We start from the raw sequence: 17,720 nt of genomic DNA on the forward strand, positions 1-17,720 counted from the left end.
CACTTGACTGTTCTGTACACTATTAGTTTATGTATGTGTAAGGTGTGTCCGTGGTATGTATCTGTCATCATAGTATGTAATTGTGCATGTGTGATACTGGCAATATCAGCAGCTGACGTGTGAAAGACAACTGGTGTACTACTGCACTGTATCATATGCAGTATCAATGGCACAGTTGTGCCCACTGACATTAATCTCATCATTTCTGCAGGTCCCTCCGGGGTTACAGCAAGGCAGGCCATCCATGCTGGTGAGTGTGTTTAACAATACCTATAATAGTCCTGATAGTGCTAGTAACACTAGTGTAACTCAGTAGTGCTCTGTGTGTATACTGCGGGGTGTGCATGTGTGCATGTGTGCAGGTGTGCCTGTGCCCATGTGTGCATGTGTGCATGTGTGCAGGTGTGCCTGTGTCCACATGTGCATGTGTGCATGTGTGCATGTGTGCCTGTGTGCATGTGTGCATGTGTGCACATGTGCATGTGTGCATGTGTGCACGTGACCACGCAGTGCATGTGCATGTGTCCATGTGTGCATGTGACCACGTGTGCATGTGTGCATGTGTCCATGTGTGCATGTATCCACGTGTGCATGTGTGCATGTGTCCACGTGTGCATGTGTCCACGTGTGCATGTCTGCATGTGTGCATGTGTGCCTGTGTGCATGTGTGCATGTGTGCCTGTGTGCATGTGTCCACGTGTGCATGTCTGCATGTGTGCCTGTGTCCATGTGTGCATGTGTGCCTGTGTCCATGTGTGCATGTGTCCATGTGTGCATGTGTGCATGTGTGCATAAGTGCATCACTGGTAACAATGTGTGGACACTGTAAACTGTGTTTCCTGTCTTCCTCCCAAAGGTTCTGGTGCTGCTCTGGTGTCCTGCAGCAGGGAACCTGAATCTGGTGCCACAGGTACTGGTAATGATGATATCTGTGTAATGGTACAGGAAGGTGTGTCAGGGTCTGCCATTGGTCAGCCAATTGACAGTACACAGCTGTCAACCCCATCATTGCGCACAGTCATCCTGCCAGTACATCCTTTGTCACCATTGTCCCTAGGTGATGGACAGGATACAGTGGGCATTGACCAGGGTAATGTGGTACCTGTGGCACATGCGTCCCCACACAGCAGCCATGGGCAGGGTCCTGCGATGGTACCACACAGACAGCTGCCCATGGGTTCTCGTGGGAGCATCCGTGGGCGTACTGCCTCTGGCAGACATGCCCAAAGAGGTCTGTCAACCTCAGCTATGTTTTGGGCTGTCATGCAGGCACAGTCGCGTATGGAAAGGTACACCAGACAGGGTCTGAGGGAGCTGAGAGCATGTCACACAGCCATGACTGACAGTATGCATGACATCGCGGATGCTATCCGTAATTTCACTGATGTCATAGACAGACATTGTGGGGACATATTACAGCAGTTCCACAACCAAATGTACATGAGCCAGGGCAATGGTGGGCGTTTGCTGCATCGACGTGGCCGTATGCCAGCAACAGCAGCAGCTGGCAGTCGGCGCAGACGACAACAGGCCCGCGCATGCCCCCATAGTTCCAGCAGCAGCCCCAACAATGCTGGGTCTGTGCTGTCATCGGAACGCCCCAGGAGACCACATGCACGTGGCTCTGGACAGTCCCAACAGGGACCTGTGTCCAGTCAACACACTCCCGCTTCTGATGACAGTACCCAGTCTGGCTTAGTACTGGATACAGTCCATAGCACCCCTGCCAGGCACAGGTACCATGTCCGTGCCCACAGACACTGATCTGTATGACCTGCCAGGTGCAGTCTGTGGCTGTCCACAAACCCCTGTATATGGCAGCCATGAGGTGGAACTGTGTGTGTGCATACACACATGCAAAATGTTAACACCTAGGGCGACCACATACACGCACACACTGCACCAACAGTGCCCCACCCTGTACTGCTGCCCCTCACCAACACACATACACACACATGTCAATTGGTGGTATCAGTGGCAGACTCAGGCATACCTAATTCACACCCTGTGCATATGATGACACTGTGCCACCTGCTGCAATCTCCAACATCATTGCGGGAACAGGTAAACACGTTGCTGATGCACAGGGTGACTACATAGAAGTGTATTAGTAGTATCATGTTGGTAACAGTACAGTGTGCTGATATGACTGTGTGTATATCCCAGCATGCCTGATGCAGTAACCGTATGAATGTCCTGAATTGTCATCTGCACCCATAGTACGTACCAAAGTGTAACAGCTGCACATAATTGCATGTCGGTGGTAAGGATGTCAACAGATAGCCGCATACATGGGTAGCACAGGGGGGAAGCTAACGCAAGTAGTGATATGCAATGGTGGACATGTACAGTAATGGTGTCAAGTTGCCCACAACGATTATGCAATGTGGATGTTTGCGCATGTTGATATGTATGCAGTACCAATGTAATCCAAATCATAATTAACTATGACATAATATCAGTTCTACCATGGGCATCTACGCTGTGTATTCCTGGGTACATGTTGATAGTGCCTACATATTTGCATTGTTACTTACTGTTAGTGTTACACCTTCTTTGTTGTACAATGCACTACTTCCAGCCCTGCTTACTGTAGCTTTGTTTGCATGCATGTTCGCTTGGGGTTCCCTGGAACACTGCTTACACCTGCAATGCAGAGTTACAGTGCTTCTGTAGACTCCTAGTGACATCTGCATAGCGTCATCGACGTATGTCAAGTTTACACATGACAGAACGTCACTGTCTGTCCTGTTCGCATGTACGTTGCCTGTGACACATTGCACATGTCTTACCTGGCATTTACCCACGTGTGCAGTCATATATGCCAGTGCTATGAAACAGTAGCAGTACACCCACACATACACACCTTCAGTATGTTGTTCCCCACTGGCCCTATGTGTTGGTACTCACCATGGCAATCACACTACTAGGGTAGCATGTGCAAAGGTAACCTGTGAATCACCTCTATGGTCCAGTTGTGGTTTATGTGAGTCATGTGGCAATGTCACAGCTGCCACATGTATGCAGTCAGCCATCACCCTTGGCCAGGAACGTACAACACATGTGTGGGATGCCACCACACAGCCAATCTGGGGATTGAGCTCTCTGAACCCAGTAATGCCATACCCTGTCAGGTGGCATGTCATATTACAGTGACTACAATAGAAGTCAGACATAGACATGCACTGACAGCATGCTGAACACACTGGGGCATACGTGGGGACTCAGAATAGCATCCTGCCTGAGCATCACACACCTCCGCAGCTGGCACACAGGCATATGTTCCGTCGGAACAGAGCACATGCCACACATGGCACACACATCCCGTGTGCCACACACTCACAGCCTGTAGGGCTACACAACACACCTGCTACAGACGTGTCAGGTACCTGTCTTGGGTGCTGCACTGGGGTCCCACTCAACAGGCTGTATCTGGTGAAGGTCACAGTGATATGCCTCAGGGGCACTATGGTCCACCACAGAACACATGCATACAGGTCAGTCAGAGGCATGGACACATATGACTCACTCATTGACCATGCCACTATGGCTGACCTGAGACATACCTCCCTGGACTACATGATAGGGAACATAGAATGGATCTCTCAGTATGTGGCACGGGCCAGTATGAGCCTGATCTTGGTTGCCAACATACCCTCACCAGGTATGCTACCACTATATGTAGGAAGGGTGTTGTATGTCTACATTCTGCTCAGTCTCCAATGTCATTCATAGGGTATCCGCTGGCTGTCAACGTGTGCTTACATGCTAGGGAAGCCACAATGATGTGCAAGGGTCATCTTGCACGTGACACCCATGGCCCGATGTATATTGGCAAAGCTCCTTGATACACACATACTGCCTTATGCTGCAGGACACGGATTACATAGCCACCTCCACGGGTATCACACAGGTTAGGACACTAACAGTGCTGCTACACAACACCAGCAGTGTACACCGCAAGATGCATGCACTGGACACTGTCCTCAGCATGGTGAACTGCAATGTCTGTGCAGTACCAGAGTCCTGATTCATGGCTCACAGGTGTTACCCATCACTGACAGGTTATGCCCCATACCATGCCTGTCGTCCCCTACACATGTGACACACATGGACAGGGGGGTGGTATCCCAAGGCACCACAGATACACACACCTCCAGGTTGTTGGCACAGCAGAAAGCATCAGGGCCTAATCATGTGCAGCTAACAGTGTGTCAGACTGCCATCTGGTTCATAGCCTGGCACACACAACCCTCCCATACACAGGAAGACCACCTATCCTCCATAACAACACTGGCAATATGACAGTCTCAAGAACTGTCTTTATATGGCTGGTCTGCATCCAGCCAAACACTGTGTGTGTGCATTACTGTAGCTACAACACACTAGTTGAAGGGTTCACAGCATGTGGTCACTGAATTGCAGTGGAATGACATGTTACCACTCCCACAACAGGTGGGAACATGCAGCACCTGTACATCGACTACATGTAGACTATATGGCCCAGACCAGATGTGTATCCCCTGCTGTAGGTATTTTACCATATACACCCACACTGTATAGACACATACCGCGTGCGGCCCCTGCATAGTAAGACACAGTCATATTGGTATACATTGCAAATACCATTTATCCACTCGAGGCATGTGTCAGACATGGTAACTACTGCAGGTCACAGGTATTTATGTGTATGTGTCACACACATACATCATGTGCAATGCCATTGCTGGTTTAGGCAATGGCATGCATTGTTATGTACAAAGACCCACACAAGGTCATAATGTGTGACACAACCACACGTGGCAGTTGTGTGTTACCAAAACATACCTATCTGTACTCTGACAATGGTAATAGACCCAGTAGCAGAGTGCACTATTGGCATTACTGGCCAACTAGCCCTGTTTGGCTGTGCTGATAGTGTGGTGACAAACCCTGTGTTTACTGGGGGAATATGCAGCATCTGGTGTATTGTAGTGTTTGCCAAAAGGATCTGTTCTCTCACACTTGCATTTACACACACCCTACTAACTATATTATGACACTCGAGGGAGATGCATTAACAGAGCGCACAATCCGAATTACTGGGCATCTGTTCTGCACCTGCAGTATTTATAGGGTGCTGACATCTTTATTTCTACAGAGGTATGTGCATGTAGTACTACCTGTCAGGTGGGGGATAGCATATATATGCATTTGCAGCCACCTACGTCAGGGTCAGATATGCACATCGCACTGGCAGGTTATGTTCTATACCATGCTTTGTGACCACAGGACCTGTAACACACAACACAACCAGTCCAGAACACCACACCCACATACAGGACACACACTTAGCTTCCCTGGGAACAGTGCCGGGATATGCAGGTGTTCACATACACCATTCCAGTTGTTAACATCAGGTACAGGCATATTGTGTGTGAGAACTACTCAGGCCTCTACCACTTTACCCTACAGCCACTACAATTTGTGGGTCCATGTGCTATGGCAGAACCACACACCACAGCCACATGGGGGAATACATATTGCACCTGTCCATCTGCAACGTGGGTACTCACTGTTCCACACCAGAGGTAGACCACCATTGTTGATATCTGACCATACCCACCTTTCCCTGGACATCCATATCCCATCTCCACCCCCAGGCAAGGTTGTCACTGCACACAAACTGTATTTAGCACAAGCAGACTCTACACTTGTGAAGACTGGGGTGGACGACTTCAGAGGACCCATGCTGGGGGACTATACTGGCCACTCAGCATAATCCTTGACAATTGCATTCTATGAGCATGTGTACGGTTTGCATTGATCATGCTATCCCACATATACCTATGACTGCTCCACAACAAGACACCTGTCAGCTGTACACCAGCCATATATGCGTACAACAGACAGAGTGAGCTAATACATTGCAGAGCTGTAGCCCACAGAGGGAGGACATCTGTGAACAGTTCCCGCACGGCACTTCATTCACACATAATCATTACAACACAGTGTTGACAGTGGAATTGTCCAGAGAATGCAGATAGGGCTCCCCTCAGTCTGTTATTGACGGACACCTACTGTCAGAGATCCTCAGCAACCCTCTCCCAGCACACACTGACAACATGGCTGTGGCTTAGCACATTCAATCCCTGGGACCTCCACGGTGCCCCTGCTTGACAGAGGCACAGCTCACTAGCCTCACATGTTGCCTTCTGTGACCTACTTTACAGTGGCACAGTAGCCTACTGTCCTGGGGATGCAGATGCCAAGCACACTCTGGCTGAGCTGTCATTCCCTAGGGCAACAAGCCTAGTATTGACCTCTACACCCATATGTTCAATTGTCGGATGCACAATATTTGTTGTGCTGTTCTACTGTTTGCAGGTCTTTATTGCCATAGCATTCCCTGTTCCTATGACCAACTTGTGTATCTGTGGAAGATGTTTGCATATGACAGCGATCCACTATATCACTTATGTCTCTGTAGTCATTTACTGTGTGCACTGGGCAGATTGCTGTGTTGTGGTTGGTTCCTGGACTGACACGTACAAATACCAGATATGTGTGGCCAACTGCTAAACGGAGATATGGCCTAAGTGTGTGAGCATGCCCAGTTCAGCCTTTCCATGGCATGTTGTCTGACATATGCCTCATTTATCAAAGTGTGCGAGCATGCCCAGTGTGAGCTTTCCATATGTTGCACTCTGAAGGTCCACCACATATTTGGGTGTGTGTGAACTTCAACAATATCTCACGTTTATGGTTGTGTGTTGGGTGTCATGTTGTGTACTAACTGGCCAACTGCTTTGTGTCTGCCACAACAGGGATTATACAGTGCCTGCAGGGATTGCATGGGATACTTTGCAGACAGTTCTCAACATACTTTCATAATGACCTAACACTGTAGTACCGTATAGTGTACTGGTTCAGTACTTTCACTGTGGTGGACAGTATCCTGGGCTTTAGTCCTATGACTGCTTGACATCTTCATAGTGAGCACAACAGACTGTGTAGGGGCCAGTTGTGCACATATGACCATGTTGCATTATGTTCAGATATGGACTACCTACACCAGGCTCGTCCAACATTGCTAGTGTATTCCACAACATGGGTGGACATTGGCAAACACTAGCGATGTTCCCTAGGCCATTTCTGATGCTAGTCACAGGGTGTGTTTGTCCTTCGACACACATTGTAACTGGAGTTTGCCATGACATATGTCATGGTTAGTATACTGTGCCTCCGTCTACCTCTGACATAACAGTGATACCCAGGGTTAGCCTACCATCTCCCATCCACTCATCAGGATTCCTCTTGAGGGGTGTCGATAAGTGACTCTCTGGCTGACCTGTACCAGGAATTTACTGAAGAGTGGGGGTGCCTTCTGTGTTATGGATTATTCTGTACAGCTTGTCCTATGTATGTCAATGCTGGGGTTCAGGTCTCTCATGTGCATAGCTCACTGCTATTCAGATTGTACAAGGTGCAGCATGTTCATTGATTCCAGGTCGGAAATGGCTTCATACATCGGGCACAGCTTGCCTGTAGCTGGGCAGTATGGCAGTGTGTGGGGCTGCAGTTTGTTTACTCAGGCAACACATGGCATCTGTTCATGCTCTTTGCTACTCCTGGTGGGGTACTGTTGTGGACTTTACAGTTGATGGAGGTGTCTGCTGCGGTATATCCCACAGGGGCTATTGTAGTCAATTGTGACGCTGATGGAGGATGACTGCAGAGCCACAGTGACTTCCCCTTATCTACATCTGCCAACCTTCATGTTTGGGTGGGTATATAGTATATGTTTCTGCGAACACTACAGCCACATGTTTGTCCAGTGCAGGATATCTATCACCTTTTGTACTCAGGTCTCACATTACATGTTAGGTGCGTCATGGGTTAACACCTGTGTGGTAATTTGTGGGCACTTACTGTATATCCACGGTGGTTGTCTATACACAGTTCTGCAATTAGCTTGCTGACATGGCTATGGCTCCAGTTGTCTGTTTGTAGGTGGCCCTTTTGTGGGTTGCTTGTGTCAGCTGGGGTTTGGATATGGTGGGCTGTTTGTACTCCTCTGCATACATGTTCAGTCACAGTCCTTCCATGTTGGCCTATACCTATGGGACATATATACAGAACAGGGGGGGGCAAGACCAGGCCTTGTGGGATGCCACTCATATCTGCTTTGTAGTCTGACATGGATGCGGCATGTCTGACCATGTCATTTCTGTCCTTGGTCTGGTTTGCAACCCCTCTACTGACATAGGGGTATATATTTAAGCTGGTGAAAATATCCATACTGAACTCGTACGGTATTGTCTAGAAGCATGTGCACAGTCCAGCTACGCTGTGTGGACCACATTGCCCTCATCAATGACCTTAATGACTGCTTCAAATGGGTCAAACATGTTTAGGGGCAGGATCTGAAGTTACGACAGCCACACTGTGTAGGGTCCAGTATCAGTAGGTCCACAATAGCCTTCTGTCTGCGGTACATACTGATCCTTTCCATAGCTGTGCAGACCAAGCTTGTCAGGATCCTGGGGTGGTAGTTTGCAGTATCCATTCAGGCAACACCTTTGTTGTGATGGACCACTGTTGTTGTACACTGCTCTTTGGGTACATATCCTGTGGTAAGGCTGACATTGGGCAGTAGTGTAATTTGGCATTCCATTATTCTTGGAGTCCATGTTGGCCTCAGCCCAGGACACCATCACATACCTTTGCTGCTGTGTGTTTTGCTTTGCAGATGATGGCTGTTACATCAGCATCTGCAATGTCAGGGGACCAGCAGTCTGCTGGGATAGATATTTTGCACTCTGGGGGGGGGTGGTGGTGGTGGTGTTTGCACTGCACCTGACAGGTTGTATGTTAGCAATATGTGTGTGTGTTTGGTATGTTGTTTGTAATATCTGTGTGATTCGGAGCATATCTGTGGATGCCCAACATGGTTCCTACCATCAGTTGGGTAAGCCTTGTGATTATCCTTAGTGTCCTGTACATTTTGTATATTCATAGGTTCATGGGTTCATACTAGGCTATACACCCTAGGGCATTAGTAAGCCTAGCCAGAGTGTGTGTGTCTTTTACCACCCCTTGCTATGTTCTATTATGGCCATTTATGAATTTCTTCACTGTGCCTCTGTCTGGTCGTGACACAGTGAAGACCCCCAGTATACATGTACGATCATCCATCCACTTGGCAATATTCCTGTTGAGGGGTGTCAGTGAGGGGCTCTGCCTAACATGGATTGGGATCCTGTTTCTGGGTGTGGGGAGCCTCTGGGTTATGTATCTGTCCCTCCAGCACATCTTATTTCATTATGTGTTGAGGCTGACATCTGTCGCTCTCACAGCTCCAATGGCTTTGATTTCCTGTGGTGGAGCATGTCCATTACTCCTGTGTTGGACATGGCCTTGTACAACAGACATACAATGCCTCTGTGTAGGCAGTCTGTGACTGCATTCAGCTGGGGTGTCTACAGCCAGGCAGCATATGACATATATTTCACACCCTTTATCCTGTTGGTGGGGTAACTATGAGGTCTTCCAAACCGCTGCAGGTGTCACGTATGGTACATCCCATATGAGTCATTGTACTAGATTATGGGTCTGATAAGAGAACAGTACAGCGGCACGGTGACCTCTGTTGATGTAGATGTGAATTCTTTCATGATACGGTGTCCAATATCGACAATCTTCCTAGCCACATTGGCATTGTGAGTATCACATGACAGATAACTGTCGACTTGTGTCCCTAGGTCCCTGATTACTCCTTGCATGCATAATGGTTTGCCACCTATGTGGTAATTTGTGTGTACCTTGTCCAGTATTTGGTGGGACATTCATACTGTCCAGTGTCTTCAGGATGTCTGGGTGGAGTTCTTGTGTGTGAGAGTGTGGTCTGTCGCATGCTACAGACTGTATAGCAGTTTGGACTACACTTAGGTGCACATGGGTGGTCTCCGCTGCTTTGTGCATTGTCAGTTACCTGGCCATATGGGTGTCTGCGCTGCATATGGATACTCCCCCTCCTTTGATGTTTTGGTGCAGGTGTTGGGGCCATAACACATGATATGTGGTATAACCTAGTAGTGCTGGTGTGCTATCACTAGGCTTGCAGCAGGCTTCTGTCACTGCACAGACATCGATGTTCTCCATAATGGGAAGTGCCTCAGGGGCATGCATATTGCAGGTTACACATCTGGCATTGGTCAGCATTACCCTTATGTTTCATACCACTTATGTTTTCTAGGGTGGTGGGTAGTCTTTTTGGCCTTGCCTACATACGGCTCTATGGAGGTGGCAAAGGCCTTATCCAGTATCCAGACGCACAGGGGTAACAGGTGCAAGCCATCCCTGGAACAGCAGCATGGCTTGTCATGCTTGACATCTCAAGCAGACAGACATTAGACCCTCTTGGACTGACAGCTGTAACTGTGCCAGCTGTTAAACATGATCATTCTGTGTTTGTACTGTGGCATCATTCTTGGTGAGGGTTGGATGCTGCACACAGCCAGTGTCATACCGGCCTGGGGTACATACTCAGAAGGATCATCCATGTCTATTTTCATGTTGACCAGAGAGGTACATCTCAGGTCATTCACACCAGCATGGACATTGAGTGCATCATATTTCTGCTTGCTTTGGGGTGACCTGCGTACTTGTGTTATGTGGCATTTTGTGGCAGCCTACAGGCAGCTTACTCTACCCTTTCCCTTGTTCAGTCTGGTGAGTGGGACAGCAGTGTGTCTGCCTATACAGACACCTATTACAACTGTATCAGGCATGTTGTTTCTCCTTCTGGCCTGTGACTGTTTGGCACACCAGCTTTGTGTACTATTCGTTGCATGTGCTATGTTTGGAGGTTGTGGTTGCTTGTGATCTGCTTTGGAGGCTTCTGTTGGTGTGGTGTGTTTGTAATTAAGGCCTCCGGGAATATTTTTCTGTGTTTATGTGTTTTGTTTACAGTTGTGGTAGGTCTATGTGGGACTGGGTTTATGGTGTATGTGGTTACCTTCTCCTCCTGACTAGTTTTGACAGTACTGAGTTGGTGGAGCTCAACCTCTGGTTTGGATACATGGTTGCATCTATCACATATATTTGTATTTATTGGGGGGTGTTGTGGTTGTCTGTGTACTTGGGACAGGTGTCACATTGCCTCTGGATTCACAGATTCTACTTGTTGTGGCTGGACTTAGTGGATTGTATGTGTGGACATATGTTATTGCCATACTACTGGTCAGTGATTACTTCCCTTTTTATGTTTGCTCTATCATGTGGTAGCTTCCTCATTCTCTTGCATGGTTTGGTAATGGCTGGAGTCCAGCATGCCAGATGCCTGCGTGTATGGCATTGTGTGTTGTTGTTATTTGTGATTGCATACTCCAAGCATTCCTGGCTGTGTTCATGGAATGCCTGTATAACATGTTCTGTGGTGTGTCCCATATTCTGCACTTGCACAGGGCCTTTCGTGGATTCAACATCAGTTTGGAGGGCTGCAACCTATGCTTTACACATGTTTTCACTGTGGTATTCTGGCCAGGGACTGGGGTCGGGATGTGTATATCCAGTGTGATTACTCTATGGTCTGGTCTTACCGGTGAGGGGTACACTTCTCATCTTGCCATCCAGTACACATGTTGCTGATTATCACATCCAGTATGCTTACCCCTCTTGTGGGAGTGGTACATTGTTTCTGGGCATTTTGGTTTATGGATTCTGGGAACTTTTCTCCTACTGTGTTGGTGCTAGTATAATGCTCCCGGTGTATGTCTGGGTATTTTCAGTCAAGCAATATAATGTGGTTTGGGGGGCTTGATATATTCATGTATTCCAACATAGGCCAGGTGCAGTTCCTGGTATTAGGACAGTAGTCTGCAGCAGGCTATATACTGGGAGGCGGTTTTAGCCATTGGTATTTGACCATGGCTAATCCATGCTGCTTCTTGTTGTGGTACCAACATGGGGGTGTGGTTATCCTTGACATTTATTGCTAGTCACCCTCGTTTTGTAGCTTGTTCCATGTTTTGCGGCTGTACAGCACAGTATGAGGTGTGACCTGGTAGTGTTAGGGTGCTGATGTGAGCCTTGACCCAGTTCTCTATTACAGGACTGGTATCTACATTCTCCATACTGTGTGCGTTTACACTGCACACATCTTGCTGTTTAGACTTCTGGCATTGGGTAGCATTACATCTAGGTTCCTATCCCTTGTGGTACATATGAAGGTGGGTTTGCGTTTTGAGACTTACCTATTCAGGGCATGCTGTGGGTACTGACAGCCTTTGCCAGTATCCATGGGGCATGGAATGATAGGTGCACACCACCCCTAGCAGGTGGTGCATCATGTCATGCTCCGCATGTCTTCCCAGCCTGAAACACATTGGCTCCCCTTTGACTAACTGCATTACTTCAGCCAGTTATTGCACTTGATCATCCCATCGTCATTTTGTGGCTTCATGCTTGGTGAGGGTGGATGTTAATTAGGGTGCTCAGGTGTCCATATAGTACATGGTGTTACATTACTTAACACATGGCATTCATGCCTCAGGTGGTGCTGCAGGGCTGCCTCTGTCGGATGCGCATATTACACTTCCCTGTACATGTTTGTGAGCAGGTCATGTCATTTTAGGCATCCATGTTATTATTTGAGTGAGTCAGAGGGGGTATCATTCCCAGGGTTCCTACTGAGCCAGTGTATGTGCTATGCGTTGCCTCTTTGCCAAGGCCAGGGCATACTGGGCACGCCTCCTTCTGCCTACTGGGGCAGGCTCAGGTTGTTCCTCCTCCGAGTCACGCTCTGCCTGTGATGGCCTTGGCAATGGTGGGGGGCTGTTTGGCCCAGCCCTATGCTGGTCCTGCTGCAGCTGTTTTCGCAAGATCATATTATGTAGCATAGCACATACCATGACAATTTGGGTACATGTAGTTGGTGTGTACTGCAAGGCTCCACCAGATGTGTCCAGACACCAGAACCGTGACTTGAGCAGCCCAAACACACGCTCTATTACATTACGTGTTTGTGCATGTGCCTCATTATGGCATTCCTGTTCAGGTGTGTGTGCGTTTCTGATGGGTGTCATCAGCCACGGCTCCAGTGCATAACCTGCGTCCCCCACTAGGTGTCCATGTGGGATGTCCCCATTGGCAAATGTCTGGTACAGCTGCGTCAAATGCTAGATGTGGGAATCGTGGTAACTCCCAGGGCAGCCAGCACACACATTCATTATTATGCCCTGGGCATCACACACAACCTGGCAGTTGATGGAGGGGAAGCCCTTGCGGTTAATGTAGGCCCTACCCCACTCACCGGCTGGTGCTTTGATGCGTATGTGCGTGCAATCTATTGCACCCACTACCTCAGGGTATTCCGCTATTTGCTGGAAGAGACGCATATTGCTGGCCAATACCTCACGGGCATTGGGGAAATATACATGATCACCGACATGTGCTGACATGGCATCCAGGAACTGGTGCAGTACCCTGGAGGCTGATGCCTGTGATATCCCCATCATATCGCCAGTTGGTCTCTGGAAGGTACCTGTTGCTAGTATTCTTAGGCCAACACATACCTTGGTTTCCACTGGGATGGGTTCCCCTCTGTTGGTTCTGTGTGTGAGGCGTGGCCTGCACAGCTCAACAATTTGCTGCAGGAGCTTTCTGTCCACTCTATAGCGCTCTACTATCTCCAGCTCATGTAACCCATGGTAGGTGACCCTGGGCCTGTACACTCTTCTCCGTCTCCTCACTGTGGGTTGTCTGGCACCATCTGCATTGTCACCACCCTCAGCAAGTCGCCTATGTCTCATTATGACAGCTATGGCAGCCCCTAACATTTCTGCTCTGAGTGAAGCTTTTTCAGTTTTCACTTCTATTAGCTTACTCCTGTCTTGCAGCGTCTCTTAAGAGAAACATCCTGCACTACTGTTTGCGGAGTTTTAAGTGCTGGGCTGGGCTACTATTCTGCCTGTATAATTGCCTGCTTCTAATTGTTTTCACCTGCTAGCTTCAGCAGTTATCCCTGCTAGCTTCCTATTAATTCTGTTGCTTCCTTTTTCCTTTCTGTTTCCTCAGGGGGGAGCAACGTGCATACCAGCAGAAACACGCTCACAGTGGCTTACACGCGCGCACACATGCTTACACGGTTCAGAATCTACTTATTCGGGTTAAAATGCGCGCACACCCGCGCAAACAGTGTTACACGTCTGCCAACAGCCTCCAACATGCTCAGCCTGCCCTACACGCATGCACACCAGCGCAAACAGTGTTAAACATCTCCCAACATGCTCCCACATGCTCAGTCTGCCTTACACGCGCGCACACTGTCCTACTCGCGCTTCATGGCGCGCACACATGCGCATGCACGCCCAGCAAGAAACTTTGGTGTAAGTAACAGTGTAAACCTTCCATTTCTTGACTTTTCCTGACTTATCTAGTGGCACACCTCTTTCCATGATCTGTGTCTGTCATCTGTCATGTTACACTGACCTCCAATGAACTGCATTTCTTTCTACCATTCCCCCCTGTGATGTCACCTATCTCCTACTCTATTCCTCCCCCTTATGTATCTCTTACACTACTCAGACTCTGCTCATTTGCTATGTGACTGTGAGATTCAGTATCCTAACCCTCATTTACATGAGATTGCCTACTAATGCTTAGTTACATGTCTTAGACTCAGCTTCCCCCCTTAGCAACCACTACACGGTGGCCATGTTGTTTTTGGTCTGCTGGTCCCTGCATTGTCATTCCATGTATTGCATGAAACCCACATTTGTGGGTTTATAACCTTCTTTTATGGTTTTATACAGCAGCCCGCTTATGCTGGGCTAAAAAATTATATTTTTATTATTTTTGCATCGGGTTACCTTGCCAATGGCCACATATTTGGCCATTGGCATGCTGCCTGAGACATATGCACCCTTTATTTGGAGCTGACATGGTCCGTTGTGGAATTTGCAGAAACATACTCAGTTGTCAACTGAGTACATTTCTGCAGCTAAAACGTCTCTTACACGGACTGGTTTCTGCTTCGTGGATCGCTAATATACCTCATTTGCATACCTTTCGGCTGCAAGTGAGGTATTTAGCATGTCCACGCCCAGTCCATGTAAGAGACATTTTAGCTGGTCTCTTACACGGAGTTTAGGGCTGTTCCTGGATTGCGAGGCTTGCATGGAGTGTTACACGTCTCTTACACTCCGTGCAAGCCTTCGTGAATCCTGCCCAAAGTAAGGATGTGGGTGATGTGGTGAACACTGGGAGTGTGCTTTTTCAATGAATGAAGTGTCTTTGCTTGGAATACATTTTTGATGCAGTGGAAAAGTTTGACAAAAGAATATAAAGAAATATATCTTCTGTGGAATGTGTATAGATTAGCATTTATGAAAAAAGTTGATCTGGTGAATTCAGTATTAATGGGAAAAACAGCATGTATACCAAATATTTATATAATCCCAATAAAATATAAAAAGGAAATTGTGCAACTGGTGTTTTCTTTCATATGGAATAAAGATTAAACCCAGTGTAAAATAGCATGCTGTATATAAGTAAAGATGAGGGGGACTGGGGTTACTAAATCCAGTAGTTTATTTCTGCTACTTTAAACTTATAAAGAATTTTAAAATGGGTAAATGAAGAGAATAAGAATTTAATAGTGGGAATATTTAAATACAAAAAGCCTAGGAGATGATGAGAGTAGGAGTGAAAGAGAATATATTAATGAAGAAATTAAAAATTTTCAAGAAAAAATACTATCATGGAAAATAAAAATTGATGGCATTGAAAAGAGAAGGATGTGGTATGGTAATGTGAGGGATAATATTATTATTTAAATCAGTGGGAAACTTTACCAGAAGAAGTGATTAAAGCCATTAAAGTAAGGAAAAAGTGGTGTACCAAGATAATAGAGCGTCAGCATTCCCTATGGAGACTGGTAGTAAATAAGTAAGTAGTAATGGGAATATGACATATAACAAGAAAATTGAAAAAGTGTGTTTTTTATAAGGAGGAAGAGACAACAGAGCATTTTTTTCTTAATTTAAAAGTTGTAAATCTCTGGAAAAAGTGTGAAGAATACATTTTGAGAATATTAATGGTGATATAGATGTGAATATGATTATGGATATTATAAGAATAAGAAGAAAGAGTGTGAGAAGGGTAGATAATAATTTGTTTTTTGTAATAGAATTATTTAGAATGAAAGAATGAATGAAATTTTGTTTAATGGGAAATGGATTTTGGCAGATGTATTGTGAAAAGCCTGATTATGGTTGTAGCAGAAGGAGTGGGGTCAATTATGGAAGAATAGCAATGAGGATGCTAAGAATATAAATGTGTCTATATGTGCCTGTAAATATGTAAATATTGTTTTTTATGTGGTGTTAAATAAAGAACACCTACTCTTTTTGATAGGTTCTGTGGGTTCGGTTACAGCCACTTGAGCTAACACCAAGTCAGGCAGATGTAGCCTCTGTTTAATATCACATCTGAAGGATGACACACACACTGGTGTAATGCCATCTTATGCTGCACTGCAGAGTCAACAATTTCTCTACCTGGTGTGGGAGTAGAACTCACAACGTTCTGCACCAAAAGTGAGTGGGTAACCTGTTGCACCACTAACATGGACATATATGAACCTAAATCTTGCTGTACCTGTTAGTATATCCACAAACTAGAGCTTAGAAGAGGTACACAATTTTCTGCAGTTCTGTGCTATGATTTATTTCAGCAGTGTCATAGAAATTTGAGTGTGTGCCTATTAACAGTCAATGTTAACAGTGTGGTAAGTATGTTACCAGGGTGTGTATCTGCTATGCTTACCTACAAGCTGTACCAGCAGTTATAATTTTGTAGCTCATGCACTTGTCTTCATACCACAATATCTGTGGGTGTTTCCACTTCTTCTGTACTCAGGTCTATGATACATACCACCAGTGTCATATACATGTGAACATCTGCTTGGAGAAAGTGTATGGTAACACTATTGTATAAGAGGCCCCAGTACTGACCTGAATTGTGCTGGGCTGCAATGTATATATGGAAAGGCAGCCAACAACAGAGCTGCCACCCTCTCAAACCCTTACACCCTACCCATGATATATAGTATGGTGTCTGCCCCATAACACCTATTGCGAATGTCTGTACATGCAGCCCATCACCCTATCTTACTATGCATATGCCAGCCAAACAATCACCAACATTTACTTATGGGCTTCTGTATGTTGCACACCCCAGCTGCTGACATGCCTGTTTCTGCCTATAACCCAGCTCACTTTAGTTACCACTGGTGTACACCATTTCACATACTACATATATGTGGTCTCCACTGCCTTCCTAGTCCTGTGCAACCCTGTCCTATTGTGTATTGCCAAATAAAGCTAGTGGGTAGCATAGCTTGCCCATACTACCCAGACATCTCTGTCTAATGCTATAGTCTCATCCTTCCTGTGTGTAAGTATGCACTTTAAAGCAGGTGGATGGCAGACATTAAACAAATTCAGCCCTGTGGAGAAGAACATCCAGATACAGGCACTCAGAACCACAGTAAGTGTCATTTGGAAGGAAGTCTCCAATAGCCTCTGGTACATCACACATGGGACACAGTGGTCCATGACATCAATACAAGGGGTATCAGGAATTGTACAACATAGCAATGTTATATGCAAGTCAATGACATGATATAATGGCCCTCAAATAAGGATTGCATCATAGGGTTTTATAAGTCTGCAAAT

The sequence above is a fragment of the Protopterus annectens genome, chromosome 2.part1, assembly GCF_019279795.1.
Source record: "Protopterus annectens isolate FY-2018-M chromosome 2.part1, PAN1.0, whole genome shotgun sequence".
NCBI classification, from domain to species: domain Eukaryota; kingdom Metazoa; phylum Chordata; order Ceratodontiformes; family Protopteridae; genus Protopterus; species Protopterus annectens.